Below are 15,554 nucleotides of genomic sequence, written 5' to 3'. Positions count from 1 at the left end.
TGAGAAGCTGAACACAAACAAGCTGAACTTACCTGCATTGGAAGATTGTGAGCATGGACTCAATTTCATGTTTGTTGTGGATGAGGCGTTTGCGCTTCATGAACATATTATGAAGCCATATCCACAAAAGTGCCTGTTTATGGAAAAACGAATTTCCTTCGTAGAAAAAACTTGGCACAGGGGCCAAGCACTATGCATGTTCCAGATGATGCTTCCTATCTAGAGGACAAGACATACAGTGGCATACAGACAGCAGTGGCTCCACATGTTTCCAAAGAGGTTAGAGAGGACTATCAACGCTATTTCAATGGTGTGGGGGCTGTTGAATGGCAGGAGGCTAGGTAGTGCACGCCGATAATGGAGTGTTGAGATGTTGCAAATTCCAAGATGTCTTTATTAAAGTGACGTTTTTCTTTTTGTCAATTTCTGTTTAAGTGTTTCAAATAGTTATAGTGTGTACACACAGTGAGATATGCCTTCCGGTGTTGCCGTGCACTGTGATCGGGACTCACACCTTTATTTGTCACTTGTTCATTATTGAAACTTGGGGAGAGGTGTTCTTTAACACATTTTCATATGATGTATATACAGATATAGCTGGGCTTATCTTTGCCAGGGGCGTGCGCGCACAAGACGCTTGCGCCCCCCGTGGCAACGCCGCCGACCCTCCCCCCCCCCAACTGGGCAGCGTCTCCCTGAAGCGGAGACGGCCAGGGAGACGCTGCCCAGCTGCCATGATACTGGGCGCATCCCAGTCCCTATCGGCGGCGCTCACCAGTGAAAGGGATCTGGCGGCAGCCGGGAATGAATGAGCCCGGCTACAGCTGTACACATGGGAAGCTCCTTCCAAATTTACACAATTTATCAGCCTGGTGGTCAACCTGGGCAGGTAAGTTCTGGAGGGGGAGGGGTCCCCACTTCTCCAGGACCCCTGGCCAGGCTGACTGCTCACTGGGTTAATGTTTTGGCAGCGGGACCTTTTGTAATAAGTGTCATTACCCTGCTGGCTGGTTGGGCCTGCTGCTGGTTGTTAAAATATGGTCGACCCCCTACTCATTTTGTCCCCCTGTATTGTGGGAACTAGGACCGGCCCTTGGGCCTGGTGCTGGCTTTAAAAAATAAGGGGATCCAAATAAAAAAATGTTCCAGGATTTTTTTAAGCCAGGACCGGCTCTGTGAGCCTGTGGCTGGTTACGGCCATAGGGGGGTCCCCCAGGCCTTTTTTTTATGATTTATTACACACTGAAGCCTGCACGGATCTGACTGATCCATGCAGGCCCCTGCCAAATCCGCCAGGAAAATTTGTTGTATTTTCCAAACGTATTGTACCGGCACTTAGTGTTCGTATCCCGTATTGAAAATACAGCTGGTTAGTAAATTAGGAAACACTATTCTTTTTAGTGGTAATTCCTGTTGGTATTTTCCGATGGCGTATACATTCGTATTTGGAAATACAAATATGAATGTGACATGAATACTAATTGATGTATTTTAGGGATAGTAAATCCCGAAAATATGAATGTCTAAAACAAATTGTATTTACTCATACCATTTTTAAGCCGTATTAGGCTTACCAAATTTCCCCCTATGGGTTCTTATGTGTGGTCCTTGTGCTGTTTCTCACATTCCACATTGATCTGGTCTGCAGTTTGACCTGTTGTAACCATGCATTTATCCGCCTTCCATATCAATGTAGAGCATGACAACCTGCACAAGGGGTGTAATGTAATAGTGAGCAATAGGGTACCCAGTTGTCCACCCAGTACCTTCACCCATAAACCCACTTACTAACTTCTCCCAGGAGCCCACCCAGTACCTTTATCCAGTAGCCCACACATTTCATTGAAATATACAAAGAACAGAGTGCATCTGGAAACAACAAGGACTTCAGTAACATCAATTATGAAACCTGGCATATCCTCCAAATAATGGATTAGGCTTCGGCCCGCAAACGCACTGCCAACATCAATTACGGCCAAGAAGAAGATGCATAATGTTCCGAACAGTGTTTCTTGAAGAACACAAGAAGTACATGGCTTGTCGCAGCAAACAAACAGTCTCTTGGGCAAAAGATGTCCACAAGCCATAGATCTGGTACTACGAACAGGTCCCAACAGTTTTCAAACAACTTTTACATTTTGTTTAAATATAAAACGCCAACTGGAAAAAAATATTCATAAATTTTGGTAAATGGGGTCCCAAACAGGAGTGTCTTCTGAACTCAGCATAGCTGAGAACAGTACACTCGACGAGCTGCTGGTGTGGGTGAGGGGTTGCCTGACGCCCGCTGGAAAAGCACAGGGAAGCAGAGGAAGTAACGACTTTTACTCATATATAGAGCCAGTTAGTAGGTTAGTACTGAGTTCAGTCCCCACAGAAATGTGCACATTTTAAAGTGGTATACTTAATTTGTAATCCTGGGGTGAAGTATGGCTTGCAGATAATGGCGATTTTCTCCGACCTTTAGCAATAGGTCATATCCGAGATTGATAATCAGCCCGATGTCATTGGCAGCCTCAGTGTCCCCTCTCAATGCGTTTCTCCGCCTCACAGACCTCTCAGCGGCTTCCTCAGGAGAAGTATGTAGGTGGTGACACACTTCCGCCTTTTATGGCGGTATTTCCCGCTTTGCGCATGCCCGCGCGTCATGCGGGTCAGGCCTCGCTTTCACATAGCCATCTATTATTCGTTCAGCCGGCCGCGCCTCCATGTGGCACAGCCGTATTATCGATTGGTATAGCCGCGTCATGCGGGTCAGGCCTCGTTTTCATATAGCCTGTTTATTATATGCTCCATAGATGAGCGCGATCACGTCATGCGTGTTAGGCTTTGTTTTAATAATTCCTTGGTTTGTATACTCCACATAAGGGCATCGCCACGTCATGCGGCTCAGGTCTCTCTTTCACCACATTTGTAGACCCAGCAATTTGTCGGTGGTTGACTAAGTACATAGATCTATAGTGAACGCTTCCTGTTTGCGTTCCAGGAGCCAAATTTTTGTCTCCTCGCAGCAAAAGCATGTGTCACCAGACCAGTATTATTCCTAAATAGCGAAAACTCTCTATTAGCACCAGCATAATGATGTTATTCCTATTATAGACATACAAACATTCACCATATAATACATCCTAAAATATTATATAATTAGAGCGAGATATTGTCCTTAAGTCAAAGTATAACATATATAAATTAAAATTAATTTTATTTATATAGCAGCAATAAAAAATGAGGAAAAATAAAAATAAAAAATACATATATTAAAAACATATATATTTACTATACATACAACCAGTGTTTTACGGGAGGACAAAAACACTGGATTAAAATACATAGGGATCATAATAATATAGGGTACATGACCCGATAATGTGTCAATTCCCAAAAACAATTGTCTTGGATATAGTCTAGATATGTTCATTTAAAAAACCATAACCATCTAATCTAATCTTGATACTTCTGATGCAGATTCCAAAAATGAATTCCAAAAGTGTTTTCAATCAATAACTATGAGAATCAAATAATAACAATAATAATTCTTACCACCCATCCCACCCTTACACTATCCTCACCGGATAACTACCCTCCCCCTCCCTCCATCCCATGGCCCGCAGAAGACAACAGTAGGAAGAAATACATCAATATTTTGTATTAAGGACCAACTGAATAGAGGTCTAAATATTATTGAGCTCAATGGTATTGTTAAGTCCTTTTGGTACCATAGTGCCAAGGCGGAACATCCAATAGGCTTCTCTTGTGCATAGTTTGTTAAACCTATCCCCTCCTCTACTAGTGGTTTTAACCTGTTCAATCGCCTTGACTTCTACATTTTTGAGGGATGACCCTTGACACACTGAGATGTGTTTGGATAGGGGGTGACTTCTAACCCCACCTAGGATGTTCCGCCTGTGCTCTAGGTATCTAACGTTCAGGCATCTGATTGTGCGACCTACATACTGTAGGCCGCACCCACATTGTATTAAGACCATGAGTCAAGGCTGCACACACAAGGCAATCCAGAGAGTGCTGGAGCTCACAAAATGGTCATAATACAAAAATGCATTAGAGAGCCAGCAACATCCAATAAAAATATTTATTTAATAATAGGCATATAAGTGCAAATCGGAGCAAAAAAGGGGTTAAAAATGCAGGAGGAAACGTCTACTTAGCATGTTAGTAGAAAGCCATAATCACTGCGTTCATCCTCCAACAACCAGTCATCACACCCGACAGGCTGTTTCGGTGCTACTCAGCAACTTAGTCATGGGCAACTGACTGAGCGCTCCCATGCAGTCTAATATACCCACAGCACTAATCAGCATAAGCCCCCTCACCTGTATTAGAGCAGTAAAAAAGGAATACACACTGACACGCTGTGGCACGGCCTCCGGTCGTCACGGCAACTACCAACGCCAGAAGACAGGCGGAACTGACGTCAGGTCTCCTAGCGACAGACATACACAAGCCGCTGCAGCGGAAATCAGGTGACCGCTAATGGAGCTGAGCGTCATAGTAACCAAACTAGCTATGCGCTCGCTCGTACTGACTGACACAGCAGCGGAGACGGGATGCGGTCATTTGGTCTACTGCATTATGGTAGACAGTCATTAGGTCGAATCCATTAGGTCGACATGCTAAAAGGTCGACATGACTCTAGGTCGACATGGGAAAAGGTCGACATGATTCTAGTTCGAAAGGTCATTAGTTCGACAGGTCATTAGTTCGACAAGGTCATTAGTTCGACATTGTCTATGTCGACATTCACAAGGTCGACATGGAGTTTTTCACTGTTTTTTGAGCCAACATGTGCCGACAGGCGGTATTTCATGCCCTACCATCCACTAGGGCGTGGTGGGAGAATAAAATAGTGTGCCGAGCGTAGCGAGGCACCGTGCCCGACGCATTGCGAGCGCAGCGAGCGATGCGAGGGGATGCAGTGCACTTTAAACTGTGTCCATGTCGACTGTGTTGACATTCAGGTAAAAAAACAGTGAAAAACCCCATGTCGACCTTGTGAATGTCGACATAGACAATGTCGAACTAATGACCTTTCGACCTAGAATCATGTCGACCTTTTCCCATGTCGACCTAGAGTCATGTCGACCTTTTAGCATGTCGACCTAATGGATTCGACCTAATGACTTTCGACCATAATGCAATAGACCAAATGATCCCAACCCGCGGAGACAACACAAATTGTCTCTATAACGCTGTTACTAAGGTCAGACAGATTATAACAATATAAGCATACGGTGGGGTGAAAAAATTGCTGAAAAAATGCGGGGGCACATAGAGTGCATGGGCAGCGCTAGCACATAGAATAACATGGACATAGAAATAACAACAACAAGGAGGATACCAGAGCCAATCAGAAAGAAAGAGAGCACAAAGCACATAACATAAGAGAGAGATAGAAGAAAGGGGAGGGGGAAGAGGCATATAGGAGAATCACAAAAGTACAAAAGTTCTATATAGGCAGAACATAGATAATAAACCTGCGCACAATATCATATGAACACCACCATCACTAAACAAATATATCCGTTACTACTACAAGAAGCAATGTAGTGACTGGTATTCGTTCAAACCATTGGGGGTTATACACTTAAGTCGATGGATCCATAGGCATTCTCTTTGGAGAAGGAGCTTATCGCGATCGCCTCCACGCCTCAAAGGAGGTATATGATCAATGGGCGTAATTGAGAAGTCACGCATAGAGTGTCGCATGGTGGCAAAGTGACGTGCCACTGGGGGTGTATTGCCATCAATTTTGGTAAACGCCTTCTTTATAGACGAGCGATGGCCTGCAACACGTTCCTTTAAGAGGCGAATCGTTTTGCCCACGTACACCAATAGGCAAGGGCACACAATGGCGTATATGACAAAACGGCTGTCGCAATTGAGATGGTGTCTGATGTCATATGATTGTCCTGTTTTAGGATCAGTAAATTTATCACCCAGCCTCAAAAACTGGCAGTTCACACAGCCGTGACATTTGGTGACTCCATTTTTCGTTTGTAGCCAGGTTTTGTTCTTAATCGGTCCAATATCTGATGGTGCTAATACGTCCCGTAAATTGCGACTTCTCTTATAGCAAAAGAGAGGTGTCTGCATACAGTAACGTCCAATGGCTACATCCGATTGCACAATATGCCAGTGTCTTAATATAGTTTTTCGAATATGCGCTGAAGCGACAGAATATGTACTTGAAAAGTTAAGTCTATCCTTTTCTAGACTTTTATCACGTTTGACAAATGCCTGGTCCCGCGAAGTCTCCAGACACCGTGTCACTGCATCTGACACTTCATTGGCATCATAGCCGCGCTCCAAAAAACGATCACCCATCTCCAAGAGAGCCTGTGGTAGAATGTCTCTATCTGAAGTGATGCGTACTACCCTAAGTAGTTGCGATAGAGGTAGTCCCCTTTTCAATGGTAAAGGATGAAACGAATCAGCAGATAGTAACAAATTCTTATCAGTCGCTTTCCTAAAAATAGAGGTCTTGATACCATCACTGGTTTTAGTCACACATACATCTAGGTAACTGATCGTGGTCTCACTAAATGAGACCGTGAATCTGATGGTGGTGTTCAAAGAGTTAAGGACGTCTATGAACTCGGTCAGGGCCTGGACACCCCCAGTCCACACCAAAAATAAATCATCGATATAACGAACGTAAAAATGAATAAAACCTGAAAAAATAGAATTAGCCATGATGTGTTGTTTTTCATATAAACTCATATATAAATTGGCATAAGAGGGCGCCATGTTCGAGCCCATGGCGGTCCCTCTCAGCTGCAAATAAAAGGAGTTCTGGAACAAAAAATAATTCTTTTTCAAAATAATATCCATTAATAATAACAAAAATTCAATGGGTGGGCCAATATAGTGTGGACTGGAGGTGAGCAGCGCCCGGACCGAGTCCATACCGTCCTCATGTGCAATATTCGTGTATAAACTTGCTATGTCGAGAGTTACAAGCAGGCTAGACTCCGGTAAAGTGCCAAGTGCTTCAAGTTTACGAATGAAATCATTGGAATCTTTCAAAAAATAATCAATGTGTTGTACAACTGGCTGTAACCAAAAATCAACAAACTGTGACAGGGGCTAAAATAAAGAACCAACTGAAGAAATAATAGGTCTACCTGGTGGTTTAATTAAAGTCTTGTGGACTTTGGGTAAAACATAAATCAAAGGGGTCCTAGGGTGTGTTTGGGTCAAAAACTCAGAAGTGGATTCATCGATATAGCCGTTAGTTAGGCCCAACTTAATAGCAGCATCGATCTCCTTCTTGTAAGGATAGGTGGGGTCATAAGTAAGTAATTTATAGCAAGCTGAGTCTGCAAGTTGCCTTTCTATCTCAGCAACAAAATCGCATTTGTTAATCAGTACTATACCGCCCCCTTTATCAGAGGGACGGATTACTAGAGACAAATTGTCTCTCAAAGAGTTGACCGCCATGTTCTCATCCTTAGTAAGGTTGGAGAAAGATACTTTTTGGGCATCGATATGGCTTGACACATCCCTTCTAACTAATCTGACAAAGGTCTCGATAGAAGGGTTTAACCCCGGGGGGTCAAAGGTACTGGGTAGTTTATATCTTTTTTGTACCTGATCCGCCTCAGTTTTCTTAGAAAAATAATCCCTCAGTTTTAGTAAGCGATGAAATTTGAATAATTCGGTCTCAAATTCAAATGAAGATTGCCTATAAGTTCTTACAAAAGACAACCCCTTAGATAGGACAGCCATCTCTGCAGTGGTAGGGTTAAAGTCGGATAAATTAAAGACAATTACGTCCTTATTTTCCGAGTGGGGTTTCTTTGGACGCCGCCTGGCTCCTCCCCTTCTGCACGGTTTTGTTGTTTTTTTGCACCTGTATTCTTTTTCTTGGAGATATTTCCTCCTAAAAAAGAATTGGTGCGTGAAAAATCCGAGTCACTGGCAGAGGTGTCAATCTCAGAAAAATCCTGATTGGCACGACCGCGTCTAGCTCTGCTTGTACTCCGCCACGGGGGTCTGTAATCCCCACCCTGTAGCCAACTATAGACACGTTGGTCCTTGTAATCCTCCTTTACGGTCTTATATTTCCCCTTTTTAAAGGCTAATAGCTCTGAATGAAACAGGGACAAATTATTCTCAATTTTAGACACCCAATCAGTGTCAGGGTCTGATCTGAGAATATCTAAGCCTGTTGACTCACAGACTTGAATCTCCTTGTCCAAGGTTTCTAAATCGGTATTCACTTGTTCAATCACCAAGATCATGAGTTGTAGTGAACAGTCATTCAAAATTTGGCACCACTGTTTACAAAAGCTGGGATCCGATCTACCTATCGTCGGTTGGTTTCTGATGCGGAAGCCTCGGGGCACTAATTTTTCTTTAAAATATTGGGACAATGTTGATCCGTGTAGGTGCAACTCCACACGTCGCCTTTTGAGTTTAATCAGATCAGAAAAAACCTCAGTTGGGCTATCCACATTAAAAGCTAATGCAGCGGTATCATCAAATAGAATGCGAGAAATATCCTTGGCATCAAAGCGTTTGGTGTCTGTGAGTTCTTGATGGGAACTGGTCATATCCTCCATGAATAATGTTAAATCAAACAGTCCATGCAAAAAGACAGAAAAAATGTGAAAAACCAAAAAATCGTGAAAAACAAAAAATGGCGGTGCAAGCCAAACATAGGGGTTAATGTAGCAAGACCATGAGTCAAGGCTGCACACACAAGGCAATCCAGAGAGTGCTGGAGCTCACAAAATGGTCATAATACAAAAATGCATTAGAGAGCCAGCAACATCCAATAAAAATATTTATTTAATAATAGGCATATAAGTGCAAATCGGAGCAAAAAAGGGGTTAAAAATGCAGGAGGAAACGTCTACTTAGCATGTTAGTAGAAAGCCATAATCACTGCGTTCATCCTCCAACAACCAGTCATCACACCCGACAGGCTGTTTTGGTGCTACTCAGCACCTTAGTCATGGGCAACTGACTGAGCGCTCCCATGCAGTCTAATATACCCACAGCACTAATCAGCATAAGCCCCCTCACCTGTATTAGAGCGGTAAAAAAGGAATACACACTGACACGCTGTGACGCGGCCTCCGGTCGTCACGGCAACTACCAACGCCGGAAGACAGGCGGAACTGACGTCAGGTCTCCTAGCGACAGACATACACAAGCCGCTGCAGCGGAAATCAGGTGACCGCTAATGGAGCTGAGCGTCATAGTAACCAAACTAGCTATGCACTCGCTCGTACTGACTGACACAGCAGCGGAGACAACACAAATTGTCTCTATAACGCTGTTACTAAGGTCAGACAGATTATAACAATATAAGCATACGGTGGGGTGAAAAAATTGCTGAAAAAATGCGGGGGCACATAGAGTGCATGGGCAGCGCTAGCACATAGAATAACATGGACATAGAAATAACAACAACAAGGAGGATACCAGAACCAATCAGAAGGAAAGAGAGCACAAAGCACATAACATAAGAGAGAGATAGAAGAAAGGGGAGGGGGAAGAGGCATATAGGAGAATGTATTATGTATATAACATAAGGGGTTTTGCAGTTTAAAAACTCTTTTATCTGGAACACTTCCCCATTTGTAAATGATTTGAACTCAAGGACTTTTTTCTGTTTAGCCCCTACACAGGTCAGGCATTTATGATTACCACACTTGTGAAATCCTTTGGGTTTTTCTGGTAACCAATTCGTCCAATCAGATGGTTCAGTGATTTCATTGTTTTTCCTTTCAAAGTGACTGTGGACTAATTGGTTTTTGAGGTTATTGCCCCTTCTAAAAATAACCCCCCCATTGGGTTCAACGATATCCTGTAAATATTCATCTTGTATAAGTAATCTTGTGTTACTTTTTATAATATTTTTAATTTCATATGAACACTCGTTGAACTGTGTAACAAAACATGTAGTCCTATCTTTATTATTCTTTTTGTTCTCCTGACTTTTATTCTCTAATAGTTCCGCCCTTTCTATCAGGTCAACTTCTTCTACAGCTTTTTGTATTATGCATGAGGGATATTTTTGTTCCTTGAATGATTTAATAAGATTTTTTGAATGTTTCTGATAGAGCTCCTCAGTAGAACAATTTCTTTTTGATCTAATTAGTTGGCTTTTCGGAATGTTGTCCTTCCAGATTTTGTTATGAGCACTTTCGTAGTTGAGGTATCTATTTTGGTCTACTGGTTTCTGGAAAGTTTCAATTTCCAGTTTCCCATTTTTAATGGACAGTGCCACGTCAAGGTAACTAATATTTGTAAAACTAAAAGTGCTCGTGAATTTAAGACCAAAATTATTTCTATTTAAACTATCAGTGAATAAATTAAGACGTGTAAGATCTCCTTTCCAAATAATAAATAAATCATCAATAAAGCGGCCATAGAGGACCAGGTCCGCCCCAAACTCCCCCCCCCAAACATGTTGGTCCTCAAAGGCCCCCATGTAGAGGTTGGCGAATTTCGGGGCGAACCTGGTCCCCATGGCCGTCCCCCGTGTCTGTAAATAATATTTGGAGTCAAATAAAAAATAATTATGTGTTAAGATAAAATAAATCGAACGTGAGATCAAGCCACGGAGGGACTCGGACAGGTCATCATCGGTTTCTAGATATCTCTCCATCACTTCCACTCCCAATTTCTGTGGGATGTTGGAATAAAGGGCTTCCACATCACAGGTTGCAAGGATGTAACCATCCTTCCATTCAACCTGGTTGATTAAACTTAAGAAATGTTTTGTGTCTCGTATATAAGACCTTAGAGTCCCCACGTGGCTCTGTAAATAATAATCTACAAAAAGTGATAAATTATTAGTGAGGGACCCTACACCAGAAACAATTGGACGCCCAGGGGGGTTGTGAAGTGTTTTGTGTATTTTAGGAAGAAAATAAAAAGTGGGAGTGACAGGATGTGAGGTAAACAAAAAATTAAATGTGTCCTTTGAAATGGCACTCTCCATTACTCCTTTCTCCAACATAATTTTGAATTATTTTTGATATTGGGCGGTGGGATTGCCACCAAGTACACTGTAGAACTCGCTGTTGTTAAGCTGTCTAAATGCCTCCTTTAAATAGTCCACAGTGTCCATGATGACAATCCCACCGCCCTTATCAGCCGGTTTTATTGTTATTCCTTTATCTTTGTAAAGGCAATTTAGGGCTTTTCTCTCACCGCCCTTGAGATTGTCTTTCCACATATTCCCTTCTTTTCTATCATTTTTCACACACATATCTTTAAATTTTTCCAATGTGGACTTGTAGAAACATTCAACGAATGGTCCTTTGAACTGCAAAGGATAGAATTCAGATCTATTTTTACATTTCTTTTCTCTTTTTAAATCATAAATTTTTGACTGGGTTGTGTCATTTTGTTCCTCCTCTAGGGATTCAAGTATATTTAATACCTCTTCATCGCCTTCATCTAAAACAATAGGGTCCCCTTCCACTGCTTGGTTTTTTAAAGCCTTAATTGCAAAATACCTTTTCCTACTCAAAGTTCGTACATAGCGGTTGAGGTCTACAAATAATTTAAAAAGGTTAGGTTTTGATTTAGGTGCAAAGTTAAGTCCTCTTTCCAATAATTTTATTTCATTTTCGGTCAGGGTTTTTGTTGAAATATTGAAGATGCCCTTTCCTAGGGATTCCCCCTCATGCACCGATTTTTTGAGAACCTGAAGTCGCCTTCCTCCTCTGGTCCCTCTCTTTCTTTTCCCCTTGGTCTTTTTTGGGGTGTTTTTCTTGGGGACCCTGGTCCCACTGCTCCCCCTAAAAAATGGTGGTTATCCCTTGGTGAGTCCCACTCTTCCTCAGTCTCTGAGGGCAACCTATCATATTTATGGTTTCTATGATTATAGCTCGGTGAAGGGTAGTTTCTTAGGATCTCAAATCTATTTTTATGGTTAAAGTCTCTGGTTTTGTTTCTAGTGGGTATGTGGGTAAGCCCGTTGTTTCTTCTGGAGCTATTATTTATTTCAGATTTTCTATGGTTCTCAAATTGAACCCTCCTCCTGGGTCTTTCAAAATTCGGATTATCATTCTGAGGATAATAGTTCCTCTCACCTGACGAAAATTTCCTTGTGTTCCCCTGTTGTCTCCCCCCTCTATTATAACTATGGATTTCCCCCCTTTCATAATCCCTAGTATCTCTTTCCATTTTACTTTCTTTTTTGGAGATCAATTCCTGCTCGAATTCTTTGATGTTATTGTTCACTTGGATATCTCTATCCTTATATTCTTTAGTTTTTTCAAAACTCTTTAATAAGTTATAGGTCTCTTCTATTTCCTTTTGGATTTCATGTACTTTTTGTTCCCTAAATTTGATTAACAATTTCATCAAATCCTTCGAGCAGGAATCTAAAATCCTCTCCCATTCCCTACTGAAATCTGCATCTTCTTTAAAAGTAGAAGATTTTAGGATGCGCAGACCCCTTGGTATTAGATTTGCATCCAAGTATCGCTGCAGAGACACCTGGTCCCACCAGTGTCTCGTTTCCGACATACACAGGTTCTCCAATTTATTGAACAACCTGTGTATGTCGGTGCCTCCCTCCTCATTCATTTGTACATTGTTAGTGTTAAAACCTTTTTTAAGATAGGAGCTTCTTCTCTCCATCCTTTCTGACATGCATAGCAAAGTGGACATATCTCGCTCTAATTTATTTAACTAGTTTCAATCTGCTGCTCAAGTATCTGGTAATTTATACAGAACAACAGAACACCACAGGATGATACTGAGCGCTGATTGAATATTCGGTACTGCTGCTGGACCTTAAGGGGAAATTACCACAAACCCCTCCAAAGTATGCACAAGAAAAAAAAAGGGAAGGTAGGACCAGCGCTGTACTGAATATATATAAATTTAATAAAAAATTGCAATTTTAAATATTATAACAGTCAATAATAGACAGACAAGACTTACATACACAAAACACAGAAACTCCCCCTTATATAACTGGTGCTGGTTAGGCTTTGTTAGATGCAATTGCGGAAGCTTTTACTCATATATAGAGCCAGTTAGTAGGTTAGTACTGAGTTCAGTCCCCACAGAAATGTGCACATGTTAAAGTGGTATACTTAATTTGTAATCCTGGGGTGAAGTATGGCTTGCAGATAATGGCGATTTTCTCCGACCTTTAGCAATAGGTCATATCCGAGATTGATAATCAGCCCGATGTCATTGGCAGCCTCAGTGTCCCCTCTCAATGCGTTTCTCCGCCTCACAGACCTCTCAGCGGCTTCCTCAGGAGAAGTATGTAGGTGGTGACACACTTCCGCCCTTTTATGGCGGTATTTCCCGCTTTGCGCATGCCCGCGCGTCATGCGGGTCAGGCCTCGCTTTCACATAGCCATCTATTATTCGTTTAGCCGGCCACGCCTCCATGTGGCACAGCCGTATTATCGATTGGTATAGCCGCGTCATGCGGGTCAGGCCTCGTTTTCATATAGCCTGTTTATTATATGCTCCATAGATGAGCGCGATCACGTCATGTGTGTTAGGCTTTGTTTTAATAATTCCTTGGTTTGTATACTCCACATAAGGGCATCGCCACGTCATGCGGCTCAGGTCTCTCTTTCACCACATTTGTAGACCCAGCAATTTGTTGGTGGTTGGCTAAGTACATAGATCTATAGTGAACGCTTCCTGTTTGCGTTCCAGGAGCCAAATTTTTGTCTCCTCGCAGCAAAAGCATGTGTCACCAGACCAGTATTATTCCTAAATAGCGAAAACTCGCTACAGGTCGAGTATCCCGTATCCGAATATCCGTTATCCGAATTATTCCGAAATACGGACATTCCAGAAAGTGAAAAATTTTTTTTTTGCTAAAAACTCACTGGGGACATCTGTAACAGCATCACTGGGGACATGATATGTAACTGGCACTATATATGTGCAAGACAATGATTGCTTGGCATTTAAATTCAGTGCTGAGATAGTACACACATTTTGTTTCACGTTTTGAAACCTTGTTTTTTGAACAATTAAAATATGTTTGTGTGTATTTTATGTGGTAATAAAATATATTTGTGTGTATATTATGTGTTTATACAGCATAAATGCAAGATACTTCAAAATACATAATTGAAATATTAAAATATTCCGAAATACGGAATAATCCGTTATCCAAAATTCTCCTGGTCCCGAGCATTTTGGATACGGGATACTCAACCTGTATTAGCACCAGCATAATGATGTTATTCCTATTATAGACATACAAACATTCACCATATAATACATCCTAAAATATTATATAATTAGAGCGAGATATTGTCCTTAATTCAAGGTATAACATATATAAATTAAAATTAATTTTATTTATATAGCAGCAATAAAAAGTGAGGAAAAATAAAAATAAAAAATACATATATTAAAAACATATATATTTACTATACATACAACCAGTGTTTTACGGGAGGACAAAAACACTGGATCAAAATACATAGGGATCATAATAATATACTTCACCCCAGGATTACAAATTAAGTATACCACTTTAAAATGTGCACATTTCTGTGGGGACTGAACTCAGTACTAACCTACTAACTGGCTCTATATATGAGTAAAAGCTTCCGCAATTGCATCTAACAAAGCCTAACCAGCACCAGTTATATAAGGGGAAGTTTCTGTGTTTTGTGTATGTAAGTCTAATTCTCATGCTGCCCACCGATGGTGCAAATCACCATCGATGGGCAGCATGAACATAATCATGCTGCCCGACAACGATGCCCCCTTAATTTATACAGCGGTGGCATACTATTGGTGTCGGGCAGCATGGTAATTCTCATGCTACCCACCGATGGTGCAAATCACCATCGATGGGCAGCATGAACATAATCATGCTGCCCGACACCAATGCCCTCTAATTACAGCCCATGCCCTTACTGACTAGTGCAGGTGTGGGGTTTGCAGGAGGTGGGTAGTGACACAGTGGGGGATATGTGCACTTCCTGCGGCTCTGCGCTGTGTGCGCGGGAGTGGACAGAGGAGGAAGCAGGGGCTGAGAGAGGACGGGTCCCGGACGGCGCTGGAGGCTAGAAATCGCTGGTCTGTTGTGCATAGTGCTTTGTTCACCAGCGACCAGCGATTTCCAGACAGAATCAGAGGAGCAAGCTTCGGCGACCAGCGACCACGAAGGGCTGGCCGTGGGAGCGCGCACCCTGGCGATTTATCGCTGGCTGCACATGAAATCATTTTCAATAGGGTCGCCGAGTGACCATATTCCCAGCGATTTTAGCCATAATTGCCCCCATGTGTACACACCTTTAGCACTAAACCCAGGTAGTTTTGGCCTGGGGAAACTGAACAAGGTTTTGGTATGGTGCACTGCATTTGGTAACTACCGTACAGACTTTTAAGATGAGCAGCTTTCAGGGCAACCAAGCACGTTCACCACAGATGACCATTTGTGCCACACTGAAGGTCTGATTAATACGCCCTTCGAGTTAATGATATTGCTGGGTGGAAGGTGATTAGCAACAGAGGCTGCAGTTCAGCATACCATCCTTCCCTGGCTTGAAATGCTTGACACTGATTTCTTCTAT

General features: G+C 42.1%; 1 protein-coding gene across 1 annotated transcript in view; it reads left to right on the top strand.

Moving 5' to 3' along the window:
• LOC146021195 (uromodulin-like) overlaps positions 1 to 15,554 on the top strand; it is a 102,959-nt gene that overhangs the window by 18,673 nt on the left and 68,732 nt on the right. The window lies entirely within an intron of this gene.

This window comes from Crinia signifera, chromosome 7 (genome assembly GCF_055691185.1).
Source record: "Crinia signifera chromosome 7, ASM5569118v1, whole genome shotgun sequence".
In the NCBI taxonomy this organism is placed as follows: Eukaryota; Metazoa; Chordata; class Amphibia; order Anura; family Myobatrachidae; genus Crinia; species Crinia signifera.
Note: the sequence above shows the minus strand (reverse complement) of the source record. Positions and strands in the feature narration are given on the sequence as shown.